The sequence below is a fragment of the Ornithorhynchus anatinus genome, chromosome 1 (assembly GCF_004115215.2).
Source record: "Ornithorhynchus anatinus isolate Pmale09 chromosome 1, mOrnAna1.pri.v4, whole genome shotgun sequence".
In the NCBI taxonomy this organism is placed as follows: Eukaryota; Metazoa; Chordata; class Mammalia; order Monotremata; family Ornithorhynchidae; genus Ornithorhynchus; species Ornithorhynchus anatinus.
The window spans coordinates 109,280,391-109,300,119 of record NC_041728.1 but is presented as its reverse complement, the minus strand read 5'-3'; the positions used below and the strand labels follow the sequence as shown (position 1 = coordinate 109,300,119).

At 44.5% G+C, this 19,729-nt stretch overlaps 1 non-coding gene across 1 annotated transcript; it reads right to left on the bottom strand.

The window, feature by feature from the left end:
• Positions 1 to 1,369: 1,369 nt before the first annotated feature.
• LOC114817685 lies at positions 1,370 to 1,507 on the bottom strand. The gene has a single exon (XR_003765541.1). It is a non-coding gene; the product is annotated as a small nucleolar RNA SNORA7 (small nucleolar RNA).
• Positions 1,508 to 19,729: the final 18,222 nt, after the last annotated feature.

The following is a 19,729-nucleotide window of genomic DNA, read 5'->3' as shown; positions in this document are numbered from 1 at the left end:
TTCCCACCTTGTCTACTGCATTATCCGCCTCACTGATCACCTTGTGTTCTGTCTCTCCCAGCCAGTCAGTCAGTCATATTTATTGAGCGCTTACCTTGTGCAGAGGACTGTACTAAGCACTTGGGTGAGTACAATATAACAGTGTAACCGACACATTCCCTGCCCACGAGTTTACCATCTAGAGAGGGAGACAGACATTAATGTAAATAAATAAAATTACAGATATGTACATAAGTGTTGTGGGGCTGGGAGGGGGTGACTAAAGGGAGCAGTGCAGTCCATGCTTCTTTCTGTTGCCCAGATGGTTTTTCTGAAAAACTGTTCAGTCCATATTTCCCCACTCCCCAGAAACCTCCAGTGGTTGCCTATCCACCTCTGCATCAAACAGAAACTCCTTACCCTTAGTCACTCAATCAGCACTTCCCTTCCTACCTTGCCTGACATTACAACTTAATCTGCACACTCGGCTCCTCTAACACCAGTCTACTCTCATCAATCCCACCGCCAATGCCTTGCAAAAGATTTCCCTCTGGCCTGGAACTCCCTCCCCCTTCAATTACAATAGACCACCACCCTCCCCACCTCAAAAACTGCCATAAAATCACAGCTCTTCCAAGAGGCCTTCCCTGACTAAGCCCTGTATTTCCCCTACTGGCTCTCTTTCCCTTACCATCAACTATACGCATGCATCTGTACCCCTTAAGAACTTTGATACTCACTCCAGCCCCACGGAACTTATTCATACACTCTATTATTTTAGTTTATTGTTTAGTTTATTATTATTTTAGTTTTAAATAAAATGTTTCATTTTAAAATAAAATAATTTCTTTTTTAATAAAATTATTTTATTTTAGTTTATTATTATTTAGTTTAGTCTATACTTTATTTTGATGTCTGTCTCCCCGTGTAGACCAGTAAGCCCCTGGAGGGCAAGGGATCACACCTACCAATTCTATTGTATTCTCTCTCAAATGCCTAGTATAGTGCTCTGTGCACAGTAAATGCTCAACCACTGATTTGTAGACAGGCTATTTTTGTGCTATATGTGGTCAGGATGGTGAGTCCCACATTGGCCTTTTCAGCCACAGGTGAATTTCACCCTAAGTTGGTGTCTTCTTTGAATACGAACTACATATAACATTGTTGATATCTTATGTTGTCGAGTCGTGTCCGACCCATAGCGACGCCATGGACACATCTCTCCTAGTACGGCCCACCTCCATCTGCAATTGTTCTGGTAGTGGATCCATAGAGTTTTTTTGGTAAAAATACGGAAACAGTTTACCATTGCCTCCTTCCACGCAGTAAAACCGAGTCTCCACCCTCGACTCTCTCCCATGCCGCTGCTGCCCAGCATGGGTGAGTTTTGACTTGTAGCAGGTTGCCTTCCACTCGCTAGCCACTGGCCAAGCTAGGAATGGAATGGACAGGCCTCTGCTTGACTCTCCCTCCCATAGTCGAGACTGGTAGAGTACTGGAAACTCTCTAGGAACGACCTTAAGAAGTGAAATATAATGTACTTAGAGGAAAAAAATAATCCACATTTTAACCAATAATGCTGGGCTCTTAACTGCAACTCAAAAAAGAAATCTTGGAGTCATTACTCATTTCCCCCACATTACTGGCTTTATTATGTGGCTACTTTCCCAAAGTGCTCAACATCAACAAGAAGCAATAAGTACAGTGCTTGACTCTTAAGAAGCATTTAACACATTTTATTATTATTATTATTACTGGGATAAAAAATTAAAGGAAAGGCATACTTCGCCACTATAGAAAACCACACTATGCCCACACCTGGAAACCTGGAATGATAAGTGGATTTTTTTTATAGTACTTAGCACTTACTATGGTTCAATCACTGTTCTAAGCACTGGGGTAAGTAGAGGTTAATTAGGTTGGACAGAGGCTCTGTTCTTTTGGGGGTTCACAGACTAAATAAGAGGGAGAAGGGGTATTTAATCCCCATTTTAAAGTTGAGGAAACTGCAGCACAGAGAAGTTAAGTGACTTGCCCATGGTCACACAGCAGACAATTGACAGAGCCAAGATTAGAACCCAGGTCCTCTGATTCCCAGGCCTGTGCTCTTTCCACTAGGCCATGCTGCTCCTCACTGCCACATTTTGGAAAGATCATTGTAGAGCTGAGTAAGTTAAAGCTTCCATATAATAATAATGATGGTATTTGTTAAGCACTTACTTTGTCCCAGACACTGCACTAAGCGAATCAGCATGGCCTAGTGGCTACATCACAGGCCTGTAAGTCAGCAGGATCTGGGTTCTAATCCCGGCTCCATCACGTGTCTGCTGTGTGACCTTGGACAAGTCACTTCACTTCTCTGTGCCTCAGTTCCCTCATCTGTAAAATGGGGATTAAGACTAAGTCCTATGTGGGACAGGCACTACATTCAACCTCATTATCTTGTATCTATCCCAGTGCTTAGAACACTGCCTGGCACATAGTAAGTGCTTAGTAAATGACATCGTTATCATTATTATTATTATTATAAGATTAAGGCTCTTCAGTCTGGAATGACACAGGCCAAAAGGGAGCATGATTGAAGGATACAGATTCACAGTTGGTGCGGACTGGGCGATCACAGAATTGTTGTTCACCAAATCCTACTTCACTAGGACTAGATGACACCCCCTTAGGCTTGAAAGGCATGGATTCAAAGTGAACAAAATGGTCTTCACCCAGTGAATAGTAAGCATATGGAGTTTGTTACTCCAGGAAGTTGAACAGCCCCAAAATAGCTGCAGGTTCCAAAGGATTAGGGATATTTTCTGGGTGATAAGAACAAAGGTTAGGGATGTAGAAGAAAGTTAGGGAATGCTAAATGGTCCATAAATTACCGTTGAATGCTTGGATCTGTCTAGGGCTGTGTTACCAAACCAACAAAAGTAATGGCCGAGGGGAGAGAGCACAGGCCTGGGTGTCAGAGGACCTGGGTGGGTTCTAATACTGACTCCACCACTTGTCTGCTGTGTGACTTTGGACAGGATGCTTAACTGCAGCATGGCTCAGTAGAAAGAGCACGGGCTTGGGAGTCAGAGGTCATGAGTTCGAATCCAGGATCTGCCACTTGTCAGCTGTGTGACTATGGGCAAGTCACTTAACTTCTCTGTGCCTCAGTTACCTCATCTATAAAATAGGGATTAACTGTGAGCCTCATGTGGAACAACCTGATTACCCTGTATCTCCCCCAGCGCTTAGAACAGTGCTTGGCACATAGTAAGCACTTAACAAATACCAACATTATTATTATTATTAACTGCTCTGACCCTCAGTTCCCTCATCAGCAAAATGGGTGTTCAATGCCTGTTCTCCTTCCCACTCACGTGGGACCTGATTTTCTAGTCTCTACCCCAGTGCTTAGTACAGTGCTTGGGCCCTAGAAAGCACTTAAAACATCACAGTTATTATTACCATTATTATTGTTTTGTTATAATATTTTCTTCCTATACTTTGGTCCCCAGTTCAACCAACTAATTAATTGTATTTATTGAGTGCTTATTGGGTGCAGAGCAGTGTACTAAGTGCTTGAGAAAGTGTAATACAACAAAGTCTGTAGACACTATCCCTGCCCAGAAGGAGCTCACAATCTAGAGGGCAAGACAAACATTAAAATAAATTATGGATGTGTACATAAGTGCTGGGGGCTGAGGGTGGAGTGAATAACAAATTCCGAAACCGTACAGATTCAAGTGTATAGACGATGCAGAAGGGAGGAGTGAGGGAAATGAGGGGTTAGTCAAGGCGGAGCTCTTGGAGATGTGATTTTAATAAGGCTTTAAAGGTGGGGAGAGTGATCGCCTGCCATGTATGAAAGGGGAGGAAGTTCCAGACCAGAGGGAGGATATGGGCATGGAGCCAGCAGTGAGATAGATGAGATTGAGGTACCATGAGTCGGTTGACAAAGTAGAGAGGTAGAGGAGATCAAGGTACAATGAGTAGGTTGGCATTAGATGAGCAAAGTGTGAAGGGTGGTTTGTACTAAGAAATAAACTAGGTAAGGTAGGAGGGAGCAAGCTGATTGAGTGCTTTAAAGCTGATGATAAAGAGTTTCTGTTTGATGTGGAGGTGGATGAGCAACCATTGGAGGTTCTTGAGGAGTGGGGAGATGTGGACTGAACTTTTCTTAGAAAAATGATCCAGTTACATTTTAACAGCAGACCCACCCACAAAAAGTCTCTTGCCAACAGGCAGCTCTGAAAACTCCTTTGGGGGCAAGTCCTGCTGCTGAATCAGATGCACGATGGAATTACACAATCACAGATGGAGCCACTTTTGATTCATTCCCAGTTTCAATCAATCATCAATATTTATTGAGTACTTAGAGTGTGCAGAGCACAGTACTAAGCACTTGGGAGAATATATTGCTGTAGTTACCGGGTTGAGACCATTTGAGAGGTACTTTCTCTGCCATTTGTTCTTATTTACACACCAGGATTTATTTTTTTTGGCTCATTGTGTTAAAATAATTGTTTATTTAAAAATTTTTCCACATCACCTAACTTTGGACTAGGATTCACCCTTGGTATCCATAACCATTAAGGTGATCTTCACTGGTTCTTCCAAATACAGTGTTCTATTTTCATTTGTTGTCAGGGGCAGAACAATCAATCAATCAATCATATTTATTGAGCACTCACTGTGTGCAGAGCACTGTACTAAGTGCTTGGGAGAGTACAATATCTCAGAGTTGGTAGAAACGTTCCCTGCCCACAGTGAGCTTATAGTGTAGAGGAGGAGACAGACAGTAATGTGAATAAATAAATTATAGATAAAGTGCTGCAGGGCTAATGGAAGGATGAATAAAGGGTGCAAATAATAATAATAATGATGATGGCATTTGCTAAGTGCTTACTATATGCAAAGCACAGTTCTAAGTGCTGGGGTAGATACAAGGTAATCAGGATGTCCCACATAGGGCTCACAGGCTTCATCCCCATTTTACAGATGAGGGTACTGAGGCCCAGAGAAGTTAAGTGACTTGCTCCAAGTCACACAGTTGACAAGTGGTAAAAGTGGGATTAGAACCCACGATCTCTGACTCCCAAGCCCAGTCTCTTTCCACTAAGACACACTGCTTTTCCATCCAAGCGCAATGGCAATGCAGAAGGGAGTGGGAGAAGGGGAAATAATAATGTTGATATTTGTTAAGCACTTACTGTGTGCAGAGCACTGTTCTAAGTGCTGGGAGAGATACAGGGTCCTCAGGTTGTCCCATGTGAGGCTCACAGTTAATCCCCATTTTACAGATGAGGTAACTGAGGCACAGATAAGTTAAGTGACTTGCCAACAGTCACACAGCTGACAAGTGGCAGAGTTGGGAGTCGAACCCATGACCTCTGACTCCGAAGCCCAGGCTCTTTCCACTGAGCCATGCTGCCTAGTCATGGAAGACCACTTGGAGGAGATGTTCCTTCAATAAGACTTTGAAGGTGGGGAGTGTGATTTCTGTAGAATATGAAGAGGTAGGGTGTTACAGGTCAGAAGTAGGATGTGATCGGAGGTGAGATAGACGAGATCAAGATACAGTGAGTAGGTTGGCATTAGAGGAGCAAAGTTTGCAGGCTAGGTTGTAGTAGGAAATCAGTGAGGTGAGGTAGGAGGGGGCAAGGTGATGCGAGTGCTTCAAAGCCAATGGTAAGGAGTTTCTGTTTGATGCCGAGGTGGATAGACAAGTTCTAGAGGAATGGGGAAACATGGACTGAAAGTTCTTGTAGAAAAATGATCTGGAGCAGAGTGGACTGGAGTACGGAGAGCAGAAGACAGAGAAATCAGCAGGAGGCTGATGCAATAATCAAGGTGGGAGAGGAGAAGTGGCTTAGAGAATGTAAACTCATTTTGAGTGGGGAATGTGTCTACCAACTCTGCTATACTGTATTCTCACAAATGTTTAGTACAATGCTCTGCACACAATAAGCGCTCAATTGATAAAATTGATTGATTAATGTGGTCACAGTTTGGATGGAAAGAAAATGGAGGATTTTGGCAATATGGTGAAGGTTGAACCGTCAGGATTTAGTGACAGATTGAATATGTGAGTTGAATTAAAGAGATGAGTCGAAGGTAATGCCAAGGTTATGGGTTTGTGAGACAGAAAGGATGGTGGTGCTGTCTACAGTGACAGGTAAATCAGGGGAAGTGTGCACTTTGCACAGACTAGAAACAGCATGGCCTAATCCCAGCTCCCTCATTTGTTTGCTGTGTGGCCTTGGTTAAGTCATTTAACTTTTTTGTGCCTTGATTTCCTCTTCTGAAGAATGGGGATTAAATTCTTACTGCCTCCTGGTCAGACCATGAGCTCCATGTGGGACAAGGACTGTGTCTGCCCTGTTTGTCTGCTTCTGTTTTTTTTGGTTATGTTTGTTCTGTCTCACGCTCAGAACACTGCTTGGCACCTGGTGAGAGTTTAACAGGTACCATAATTAATCAATTAGAGAGGCAAAGTAGAAAGTTGGATGAGAAAGGCTACGGAGTCGAGGGATTGACAGAGAGGAGAAACAACATAGAACCTAGTTTCACACTCAGCTAAAGGTCTATAAAGCTGTGGGTGTGCAATTTCCTTTTTGGCTATGTGACCTGGACTGACCCCAACAGGCACATCTAGCTTCTGGAGCACTTTCATTAGCATCACCCGAATGCCACCCTCCACATTAAATAGCAGGACTAGCTCAGCAACAGCGAGGAACTTGGAGCCCGCCAGCATTGAGGCGTTGCTCATCACAACACAGCTTTGCCGGGCGGGAGATGAGAATGGATGATTGTAGGACACCCAAGCAGCTGCTCTGCAATGAACTGAAATGAGACCTTCGCAAATGGAACAGAAAAATGGATATAAAAGCCAAAGTCCAGTGTCAAACGGTGGTGGAATGCAGCGAAATATTGGGAGAGAACTAGAGCAGACAGACCACTCTGATGTGCAACCACCAGGACAGAGGATGCTCTCCTTGGTGTGGAGCCTTGAGGATGATTAGGAGCTCATTGTGGACAGGGAATGTATCTGTTATATTGTTATACTGTACTCTCCCAAGTGCTTAGTCTTCTCTTAAGATCGCTCCTGGAGAGTTTCCAGTACTCTACCAGTCTCGTCTACGAGAGGGAGAGTCAAGCAGAGGCAGCACTGTGGTTTCAGCATGGCTCAGTGGAAAGAGCCTGAGTTTCAGAGTCAGAGGTCATGAATTCGACTCCCAGCTCTGCCACTTGTCAGCTGTGTGACTGTGGGCAAGTCACCTCACTTCTCTGTGCCTCAGTTACCTCATCTGGAAAATGGGGATTAACTGTGAGCCTCACGTGGGACAACCTGATTACCCTGTATCTACCGCAGCGCTTAGAACAGTGCTCTGCACATAGTAAATGCTTAACAAATACCAACATTATTATTATTATTAGAACACGGGCTTGGGAGTCAGAGAATGTAGGTGTTTAGGTCTGCCACTTGTTTGCTGCGTGACCTTGGGCAAGCCACTTAACTTCTCTATGCCTCAGTTACCTCGCTTGTAAAATGGAGATTAAGATTAAGATCAAATGGACAACTTGATTACCTTGTAACTACCTCAGCCCTTAAGAACAGTGCTTGGCACATAGTAAGCGCATAACAAATACCATAATATTAATAATAATAATGGCATTTGTTAAAGTGTTTATTATGTGCAAACCAATGTTCTAAGCGCTAGGGAGGATATAAGGTCAGGTTGTCCCAGGTGGGGCTCACAGTTTTAATCCCCATTTTACAGATGGGGTAACTGAGGCACAGAGAAGTCAGTGACTTGCCCAAAGTCACACAGCAGACAAGTGGCTGAGCCGGGATTTGAACCCATGACCTCTGACTCCCAAGCCCGTGTTCTTTCCACTGAGCCACGCTGTAATACCCATTCCATTCCTAGCTTGGCCAGTAGCTAGCGAGTGGAAGGCAATCTGCTACAAGTCAAAACTCACCTGTGCTGGGCAGCAGCAGAATTAGAGAGTTGTCGAGGGTTGAGACTCACGTTTACTGCATGGAAGAGGCAATGGTAAACCATTTCTGTATTTTTACCAAGAAAACTCTGTGGATACACTACCAGAACGTTTGCAGATGGAGGTGGGGTGACCTGGGAGAGATGTGTCCCTGGAGTTGCTATGGGTCAGAGATAACTAAACAGCATAAGACAAAGACTAGTGTTTAGTACAGTGCTCTGCACACAGTAAATGCTCAATAAATACGATTGACTGATGGACCAAGAGGCTGATTGTAAAACAGCGTCAGGCATGCAAATGCATTAGCACAGCAAAGAAAGACTTTTATAATAATAATAATAATAATGTTGGTATTGGTTAAGTGTTTACTATGTGCAGAGCACTGTTCTAAGCACTGGGGTAGATACAGGGTAATCAGGTTGTCCCACGTGAGGCTCACAGTCTTCATCCCCATTTTACAGATGAGGGAACTGAGGCACAGAGAAGTGAAGTGACTTGCCCACAGTCACCCAGCTGACAAGTGGCAGAGTGGGATTCGAACCCATGACCTCTGACTCCCAAGCCCGGCCTCTTTCCACTGAGCCACGCTGCTTCTCTCCAAATCACCCAAGGTGGAATGGAGTGAATAGTCACAAGAATGTGAATCGTCACACACATCTATTCAGCCATTCCCTCACAGGCCAATATAGATGCAGCCTTGCTTAGTGGAAAGAACACAGTCTTGGGAGTCAGTGGATGTGAGTTCTAATCCTGGCTCTGCCACTTATCTGCTCTGTAAACTTGGACAAGCCACTTAACTTCTCTGTGCCTCAGTTACCTCATCTGTAAAATGGGGATTAAAACTGTGAGCCCCACATGGGACAACTGACTACCTTGTATCTAGCCCAGAGCTTAGAACAGTGCTTGGCACATAGGAATGGTTTAACAAATACCATAATTATTATTATTATTGTTATTATTATTATTAGTTGTCTCTTCTCCTTAGACTTTGAGCCCCACACGGGACAGGGACTGTATCCAATCTGATTTTATTGTATCTGTCCCAGTGTTTAGTATAGTGTTTGGCACACAGTAAACACAACAAATATCACTTTTATTATTAATTTACTGTCAGTGGTGTCATCTGTGAATGTGAAGGACAACTCCACCACTATTCATGTCAGGAGGACAGAGTTAGGTACCTGAGTAATATGAAGAAATAAAAGATCTGATCGCTCCCTTTGAGATTCTTAGTAGTCTTATCATCCCTACTGGACTGATAGCAGGGCATAACCTAAATGCTAAAACTCTGATACTGGTTTCAGGATCACCACATAGTTATTAATGATAATAACAATAATAATAGCACTTAAGAATTTACTGTGTCAAGTACTTTCTAAGCACTGGGGTCTTGTCTTGTCTTATGCCGTCGAGGCGTTTCCGACCCATAGCAATACCACTGACGCGTCTCTCCCAGAGCACCCCACTCTCCCTCTGCAATCGTTCTGGTAGTGTATCCATAGACTTTTCTTGGTAAAAATACGGAAGTGCTTTACCATTGCTGCCCTTCACACAGAAAACTCTAGTTTCCGCCCTCGACTCTCTCCCAGGCCGCTGCTGCCCAGAATAGGTGAGTTTTGACTTGTAGCAGGTTACCTTCCACCCGCCAGCCACTGGCCAAGTTAGGAATGGAATGGGTAGGCCTCTGCTTGACTCTCCCTCCTGTAGCTGAGACTGGTACAGGACTGGAAACTCTCCAGGTGAGATGCTGAGAGGGGAAGCAATGGGGTAGATAAGTTAATCAGGTAGGACACAGTCCCTGTCCCACACAGGGCTCACAGGCTTAATCCCCAGTTTACAGATGAGGCAGCCGAGGCCTAGAGAAGTGAAGTGACTTGCCTAAGGTCACACAGCAGACCGGGGCGGAGCTGGGATTAGAACCCAAGTCCTTCTGACTCCCAGGACCTTGCTTTATACACTAGGTCATGCTGCTTCCCTAGTGGTGCTGCCTTGGGGCTCATTTTGCAAGTTCATATTGAAGTGTGACCGTGTCAGACATGAAACCCCAACAGCAATCTAAAAAGCATTTGCAGAATCAGCCTGCATGAAAAGGCTCTTAACTACCCCAGTAATATGTGCCTTTACTGGCACATAGTAAATGCTTAACAAATACCATTTTAAAAAGCAAACAAGCAAACAAAAAACTATTCCTGGTTCATTAGCCAAACAGGGAGATTTAATACTAGTCATTGTTATCACAGCTCAGTCCCGAGGGCCAAAAAGCATTATTTTGTGGTTGTGGAGGCAGGCTGAGTTATTCTGGAAGAGTATGACCTCATTCGGGCCTTCTGATTAGCTAGAAAATGCTCCCCAAGGGTGTGGGTAACTATGTGGCCCTCCTCCTTCCCCTTTGGTCAGCTTCTGGGAGCAGCCAGAAAAAAACCCTAGGACAGCAGTGGAGTGAACCTGTGCAAATTCAGGTCAAAGAATGATTTCTCTTCAGGAAATTTATCTTCAGTGTGTTTGCCCCATGCAGACATTTTCAGTGTGTAGTCATTACAGTCGATTCCATGCACATTTAAGAAAGTCTGAGGAGCCCGGAAAGGAAGTAGATTCTGCACAAGTCTGAAATTTTTAAAAAAGCATACACACACACTCACTCACTCACTCACTCTTAGCCTTAGAGTGTCTGAGCGCAAAATCATTAATATGGTTGTGCGTCCCCTGGGGCGGCCATACAATTGAGTTTTGTAAACTGATATGCTCCAGGCGGGGTTGCTGCTTTCATGCTATTTATATCCCCGTTAGGTTTAAACTTTCTTGGTTGTGTCTCTGAGTTCAAAGGTAAAACTTGCCCCCTTTTTCTCACTTTTATAGAAAACTTCATTGGGAAATGAGGGCAGAGTGGGAATGGTAACTGGAGAGCTCTCTGCCCAGGAAGGGCCTTCATGCTGGCTTTTTGAGACAAGTTACTTATAGAGATGTGAAAAATACAGATATTAGGACATCAAAGGACCATTCAAAAGTTAATGAAACTATAAAACTGCGGGATCTTAACCAAATCCCTGTAGAAAGTCGGGTGGTTTTCCAACTCTCAGGAACAAAGAGAAGGGCAGAGGAAAAAATGTAAAAATGCCAGAGTGGGACAGGAGAACAAGGTTGAAAACACAGGGGGCAAACTAGCGAATGAAGACAACTCAGAGAAAGCACCTTAAGCCAAATCACCTAAGATTGCAGATAGGAGGGTCATCTCTTCCAAGAGGCCTTCTCAGACTAAGCCCCACTTTTCCTCATCTCCCGCTCCCTTCTGTGTCGCCCTAACTTGCTCCCTTTCCTCTTTCCCACTTTCCCCACCCCCCACCCCACAGCACTTATGTATGTATCTGTAATTTTATTTATTTATATTGATGCCTGTTTATTTGTATTAATGTCTGTCTCCCCCCGCCACCCAGACTGTGAGCTTGTCGTGGGCAGGGATTGCCTCTCTTTATTGCTGTATTGGACTTTCCTAAGCACTTAGTACAGTGCTCTGCACACAGTAAGGGCTCAATAAATATGATTGATTGAATGAGTGAATGAATAAATGAATGAATGAATGAATGAATGAATGAATGAATGAATGAATGAATGAATGAATGAGGGTCCTAGGGAACCAGTCAAGTGCCCATTTCAGTGGGGAGGTCAAGCAAAGAATGAGGTAAGCAGATATTAAAATGACACTAGTGACAAAAGTGAAAGCAAATTCATTTTCATTCATTCATTCAATCATATTTATTGAGCGCTTACTGTACTAAGCGCTTGGAAAACAATTCAGCAACGAAGAGAGACAATCCCTGCAGAATTGTGCTGGCCAACCAGAGCTCTTCCTTATGCTTTTCTCTTCATTCATCCATTCAATTGTATTTGTCGAGGGCTTACTGTGTGCAGAGCACTGTGCTAAGTGCTTGGGAGAGTACAGTACAACAATAAACAGACACATTCCTTGCCCTCATCGAGCTTCTGAATTTACCAAAGCAGGGCTGGAAGAAGTGGAGAGAGAGCAGTGTGGTCTAGCAGAAAGAAGACAGGCCTGAGCATCGGGGGACCTGTGTTCTAATCCCAACGCAACCACTTGCTTGCGGTGTGACCCTGAGAAAATCACTTCACTTCTCTCTGTCTCAGTTTCCTCATCAGTAAAATGGGAATTTTTAAATTGTTCTCCCTCCTATTTAAACTTAAAGCCCCATGAAGAACAGGGATCATGTCCGACCTGATTATCTTATATCTTTCCCAGAGCTTAATATGGCACATTGCAAGACCTTTTCAATACCATATCATACCAGTACTTAAAAATACCAAAGTTATTATAATTTATTTATAATTACTTATGAACATATCTGTAATTTATTTATATTAATGTCTGTCTCCCCCTCTAGACTGTAGAGGGGCAGGGAATGTGTCTGTTATATTGTTATATTGTACTCTCTCAAGAACTTCTTACAGTGCTCTGCACACAGAAAGCATTCAATAAATATGATTCTCTTATTATTGTTATTATTGTCATTATTTTATTACAGGGGGAGAATTACTCCAGGCCAGCCCTCCCCTAGCCAACCACCCTTACCACTGCCAGCCTGTTACTGCCTACTGTGCCATTGTGCCAAGTCTGCTGCTGATTTAGAAACACTAGGGTGAAGGGAACTGGCAGTGATGTAGTCACGTGAAGAATGCAGCATGTATTTTGGGGAATATGGGGGAGATGCAACAACATGAGTTTTCCATCCTTATTGTATCCCATGTCCACTGCCCTCACCAGTTGTTTCAGACATTTAATTCCCTCCTTAGAGCCTCTGTCAACTCATCCCCTCCCCATCTCTTGCCCCTAATAACCTGGCTATATACTTTATTGATAAATTGAAACTATCAGCTCTGATCTCCCTAAAATCTCCCCAGTTCACCCTAAGCCCCCCAGGTCTCTCCCTTCTCCTGCCCCTTAGACTCTTCAATCTTTTCCATCCATATCTTAAAAGAAGAGCTCCTGCCTCCTCTCCAAATTTACCCCCTCCACCTGCACCGACTCCATCTCTTCGCACCTTATCAAAACACTTGTCCCCTCCCTTCTTCCCTGCCTGACCACCATCTTCAACTGTTCACTCTCCGATGGCTTCTTCCCCAGTACTTTCAAACATACTCATGTATCCCCTATCTTATAGCTTCCTCCAGTTATCACCTTATCTCCCTCCTACCATTCCTCTCCAAACTCCTTGAACAACCTCCTGACTCCACTTTCTTTCCTCCCAAATTCATCATTATCGTCCTCATGAATGGTATTTGTTGAGTGCTTACTATATGCAGAGCACTGTACTAAGTTCTTGAGAGAATACAAAGCAAAGTTGGCAAAGACATTCTCCTTTACCCTCTCTAATCTGATTTCCATCCCCTTCACTTCATGGAAACTGCCCGCTCAAAGGTCACCAATGATGTCCTTCTTGCCAAAACTAATGACCTCTAATCCATTCTAATTCTTTTGACCTCTCAGATGCCTTTAACATTATGTACCACCCCTTCTCTTGGAGACATTATCTAACCTTGGATTCACTGACACTGTCCTCTCCTATTTCTCCTCCTCTTTTTTTGCTTTTAATGGTATTTGTTAAGCACTTGCTACATCAGGCATTGTTCTAAGCAGTGGGGCAGATACAAGGTAATCAAGTTGGACATAGTCCCTATCCTACATGCATCTCATGGTCTTAATCCCTATTTTTCAGTTAAGGTAACTGAGTCACAGAGAAGTGAAGTGAATTGCACAAGGTCACACAGCAAACATGAGGCAGAGCCAAGATTAGAACACAAGGCCTTCTGACTCCTAGGCCTGTGTTCTATCCACTAAACCATGCTGCTTCCTCTGCCTCCCAACCCTTAACTGTGGAAGTCACTCAGGGCTCAGTTATGGGTCCCCGTTTATTCTCCATCTACGCCCCCTCTGTTGGAGAACTTATTCACTCCCATGACTTCTACAACAATTTCTATGTAGATGATTCCCAACTCTACATCTCCAGCCCTGATCTCTCTCCTCTGCAGTCTCATATTTCCACCTGCTTTCAAAACATCTCTAGTTGAATGTCCTTCTAACACCTCAAACTTAACATGTCCAAAACAGAACTTCTCATTGTTCCACTGAAATCCTGTCCCTGCACTGACTTTCCCATCACTGTAGACAGTACCACCATTTTCCCAATTTCACAAGCCCTTAACTTTAGCATTATCTTCAATTCATGTCTGATTCAACCCTCGTATTCAGTGTTATCAAATACTGTCAGTTCTACCCACACAAAATTGCTAAAATCCACCCTTTGCTCTCCATCCAAACTGCTACTTCTTCTCTGTTCATTCATTATTCATGAATAATTAATTAGCCTTGATCATTCATCATTCAATTGTATTTACTGAGTGCTTACTTTGTGCAGAGCACTGTACTAAGTGTTTAGAAAGTACAATACAGCAATAAAGAGAAAGAATCTCTGCTCACAATGGGCTTACAGTCTAGCCGGGGGGAGACATCAAAACATCAAAACAAGTAAACAGGCATCAATATAAATAAATAGAATCATACATATATACATATATACATAAGTACTGTGGGGTGGGGAGAGAGGGAGAAGAGCAAAGGGAGAGAGTCGAGGTGATGCAGGAGGGAGGGGGAGCTGAGGAAAAGGGGGCTTAGTCTGGGAAGCCTCTTGGAGGAGGTGAGCCCTCAAGAGGGCTTTGAAGGGGGGAAGAATGATTGTTTGGTGGACTTGAGGAGGGAGGGCATTCCAGGCCAGAGGTATGACATGGACCAGGAGTCCGCAGCAAGACAGGTGAGAATGAGGCACAGTGAGAAGGTTAGCACTAGAGGAGCAGAGTGTGCGGGCTGGGATGTAGAAGGAGAGAAGGGAGGTGAGGTAAAAAGGGACAAGGTGATGGAGAACTTTGAAGCCAACAGTGAGATTTTGCTTGATACGGACGTTGATAGGCAACCACTGGAGATTTTTGAGGAGGGGCGTCACATGCCCAAAACATTTCTGTAGAAAGATGATCCAGGTACGGACTGATGTGGGGAGAGGTAGGAGGTTGGGAGGTCAAAAGGAGGCTGATGCAGTAATCCAGTCGCATTAGAATGAGTGATTGAACTAAAGTGGTAGCGGCTTGGATGGAGAGGAAAGAGTGGACTTTGGAGATGTTATGAAGGTGAGACAGGCAGGATTTGGAGATAATTTGGATATGTGGGATGAATGAAAGAGCGGAGTCAAGGAAGACACCAAGGTTACAGACTTGTGTGATGAAAAGGATGGTTGTGCCATCTACAGTGATGGTAAAGTTCGGGAGAGTACCGGGTTTGGGAGGGAAGAGAGAGAGAGAGTTCGGGGAGGAGATATAGATTTCACATCTCCTCCAAGAGGGGTTCCCCAACTAAGCCCTCATTTCCCCTATTTCCCCCTTCTGTGTTGCTCCTGCACTTGAATTTGTATCCTTTAAAGATTTGATATTCATCCCTGACTCAACCCCACAGCACTTATGTACATATCCAGAGTTTATTTTCGTGTCTATCTCCTCCTCTAGACTCGTAGCAAAGTAGAAAGGGCACTGTCTTGGGTATCTATCAGAAGAGCTGGGTTTGAATCCTGACTCTGCCACTTATAATAATAATAATAATAATAATGATGTTGGTATTTGTTAAGTGCTTACTATGTGCAGAGCGCTGCTCTAAGCCCTGGGGTAGATACAGGGTAATCAGGTTGTCCCACGTGAGGCTCACAGTTAATCCCCATTTTACAGATGAGGTAACTGAGGCACAGAGAAGTGAAGTGACTTGCCTCCAGTCACACAGCTGACAAGTGACAGAGCAGGGATTCAAGCCCATGACCTCTGACTCCCAAGCCTGGGCTCTTTCCACTGAGCCATGCTGCTTCTACTGTGTGACCTTGGGGAAGTCGCTTAACTTCTCGGTCTCTTAGCTTCCTCATCTGTAAAATGGGGATTAAATCCTACTCCTTCCTAGTTAGATTGTGAGCCCCATGTGGGACTTGGACTGTGTCCAAACTGATAACCTTGTATATACCCCAGCTCTTATAGCAGTGCTTGACACAGAGTAAGTGCGGAATAAATATCATTTTTATCATTCTTATTATTATTAGCAGGGAACATGTCTACCTACTCTGTTTTACTCTCCCAAGTGCTTAGCACAGTGCTCTGCATACAGTAAGCACTCAATAAATATGATTGATTGATTCCTTGCCCCTATTTTGGGTTCTTTCACCATAGAAAATAATCCTCCATTAATCCATGTCCCTCCTAAAGAGGTTCTGGACCGCACCCTGCATTTCAAACCCCGAACCCAGAGTAAGTCGGGTTTCTGGACCAGGGACCGGAGCAGGTCAATTGAAATGATATCAATCTTTGAGCATTTATTGAGCATCTACTACAAGCAGAGCACTATACTAAATCCTTTGGAGGGAAAATAGAGTTAGTAGGTATAATCACTGCCAATAAGGACCTTAAAATCTATTGGGGAAGACAGACATAGGAAGAATTTACAGGTGGGGGAAGAAGGAAAGGGGATCTGCATAAGTGAGTGCTTAAGTAATAGGGTAGTAAAATCTGTGCATAAATGCCGTGGAAGTTTTGAATCTACAAGTACTTACATGGTGCAGAAGTGCTGAATCATATCATTCACCTGAACCACCCACTCCAAATACTTGTCACTGTCATCTACCGTTTCCCAGGCCCCACTTCCAACTTTTTAAACCAGTTTGGTCCTTTGCTTACATTCCTCCTCTCTTTCTCCACCCCTCCATTCATTCGTTCATTCATTCAATAGTATTTATTGAGTGCTTACTGTGTGCAGAGCACTGTACTAAGTGCTTGGAATGTACAAATTGGCAACAGATAGAGACAATCCCTGCCCAATGATGTGTTTACAGTCTAATTGGGGGAGCCAGACAGACAAAAACAAGACAACATAATCATGATAAACAGAATCAAGGGGATGTACACCTCATTAACAAAACTAATAGGGTAATAAAAATACATACAAATGAGCACAGTGCTGAGGGGAGGGGAAGGAAGAGGGGGAGGAGCAGAGGGAAAGGGGGCTTAGCTGAGGGGAGGTGAAAGGGGGAAGGGGGAGGGACCACAGGGCAGAGGGGGAGCAGAGAGGGAGCAGAGGGAGCAGAGGGAAAGCTCAGTCTGGGAAGGCCTCTTGGAGGAGGTGAGGTCTCAGTAGGGCTTTGAAGAGGGGAAGAGAGTTAGTTTGGCAGAGGGGAGGAGGAAGGGCATTCCAGGACAGCGGTAGGACGTGGGCCAGAGGTCGACGGTGGGATAGGCGTGAACAGGGGACGGTTAGAAGGTGAGTGGCAGAGGAGAGGAGCGTACGAGGTGGGCAGTAGAAAGAGAGAAGGGAGGTGAGGTAGGAGGGGGCAAGGGGATGGACAGCCTTGAAGCGCAGAGTGAGGAGTTTTTGTTTCATGCAGAGGTTGATAGGCAACCACTGGAGGTTTTTGAGGAGGGGACTGACATGCCCAGAGCGTTTCTGCAGCAAGATGATCTGGGCAGCAGAATGAAGAATAGACTGGAGTGGGGAGAGACAGGAGGAAGGGAGATCAGAGAGAAGGCTGACACGGTAATCCAACCGGGATATTATGAGAGCTTGTACCAGCGCGATAGCCATTTGGATGGAGAGGAAAAGGCAGATCTTGGCGATACTGTAAAGGTGAGACCGGCAGGCATTGGTGATGGATTGGATGTGTGGGGTCCTATGATCCTATGGTACTTCAATATCTGCATAGATCTCCCTGACGACCCTTCCTCTGCCCAGTTTCTATCACTCCTCAACTCCACTGACCTCCGGCTATACCCCAGCTCACACTCATCAAGTTGGTGAACACACTTGATCTCATCATCTTCAGTCACTGTACAGTCTCTACCCTCACCAACTCTGAAATCCCCCTATCTGACCACAACCTCCTCATCTTCCTTCTTTCCCACATACCTACTCCTCACAAATCTGTCCTATTCCCCCACAGAGACAACCGATCTTTTGACCTATCCAATATTCTCAAGTCATCATGCCCCCTTTAGCCTCCAAACACAAACTACCTTCCCTTTATGGCCAAATTGGCACCCTCAACACCACCCTCTCCACTCATTCCAATCCGTCACCAAAACCTGCTGGTCTCAACTTCACATCACCAAGACCTGTCCTTTCCTCAACATCCTAACTGCTACCTGGCTTGTACAAGCTCTCGTAATATCCCGACTGGATTATTTATTGCATCAGCCTCCTCTCTGATCTCCCATCCTCTTGTCTCTCCCCTCTCCAGTCTATACTTCATTCTACTGCCCGGATTACCTTTCTACAGAAATGCTCTGGGCATGTCACTCCCCTCCTCAAAAACCTCCAGTGATTGCCTAGCAACCTTCACATGAAACAAAAACTCCTCACTCTTAGCTTCAAAGCGCTCCATCACCTGGCCCCCTCCTACCTTACTTCCCTTCTCTCCTTCTACAGCCCACCCCATACACTCCACTCTTCTGCCGCTGACCTCCTTACGGTGCCTCGTTCTCGTCTGTCCTGCCATCAACCCCTGGCCCACGTCCTACCACTGACCTGGAATGCCCTCCGTCCTCACATCTGCCAAACTAGCTCTCTTCCCCACTTCAAAGCCCTACTGAGAGCTCACCTCCTCCAGGAGGCCTTTCCAGACCGAGCCCTCCCTTTCCCTCTGCCCCTCCTCCCCTCCCTATTCCCCCTACTCCCTCCCTCTGTTCTTCCCCCTGCCCCTCCCCACAGCACTTGTGTATATTTGTATATGTTATTTATTACTCTATTTTATTAATGATGTGTATATATCTATGATTCTATTTATCTTGATGGTATTGATGCCTATTTTGTTTTGTTGTCTGTCTCCCCCTTTTAGACTGTGAGCCCACTGTTGGGCAGGGATTGTCTCTATCGGTTTCCGAATTGTACATTCCAAGCACTTGATACAGTGCTTTACACACAGTAAGCGCGCAATAAATAAGATTGAATGAATAAATGAATTTCAACTCACTCACCTATCCCTTCATCAATCATGTACCGCTCACCCAAAGCCCCTGATCAACTCCTCAGTCCACTTCCTTCTCTTCTGTGCATAAGCACCAGAGTACAGCTGGAAGAAATCTAGATATCTGACTGACCACGTTCACCTCAAGTGTATCCTTGTGTGTGTTTAACTCTGCCCTCTTCACTGCCCGACAAAATCATTTCTCCATCCTTATTGTCACCCATGTCGTTGCCCTTGCCAGCTGTTCCAGATGTTTAACTCCCTCTCAAGCCTGTCCCCCCACCTTCCCTATCTCTTGCCCCAGTGACCTGCCCATTGACTTTATTGAAAAAATTATTAATAATAATAATACCAATAATAATTGAGGTATTTGTTTGCACTGTACTAAGTACTGGGGTGGATATAAGCAAATCGGGTTGGACACAGGCCCTGTCTCATGTGGGCTGACAGTCTTAATCCCCATTTTACAGGTGAGGTAACTGAAGCATAGGGAAGTAAAGTGACTTGTCCAAGGTCACAGAGCAGACAAGTGGCAGAACTGGGATTGAAACCCACAACCTCTGACTTCAAAGGCCAGACACTTGTCACTAAGCCACACTGCTTCTCATAAAGTACTAATCTTTAATACTATGAAGTACTATACTGTACTTTGCCAAGCACTAAGAACAGTGCTCTGCATACATTAAGCGCTCAGCAAATACCATTGATTGATTGATCGA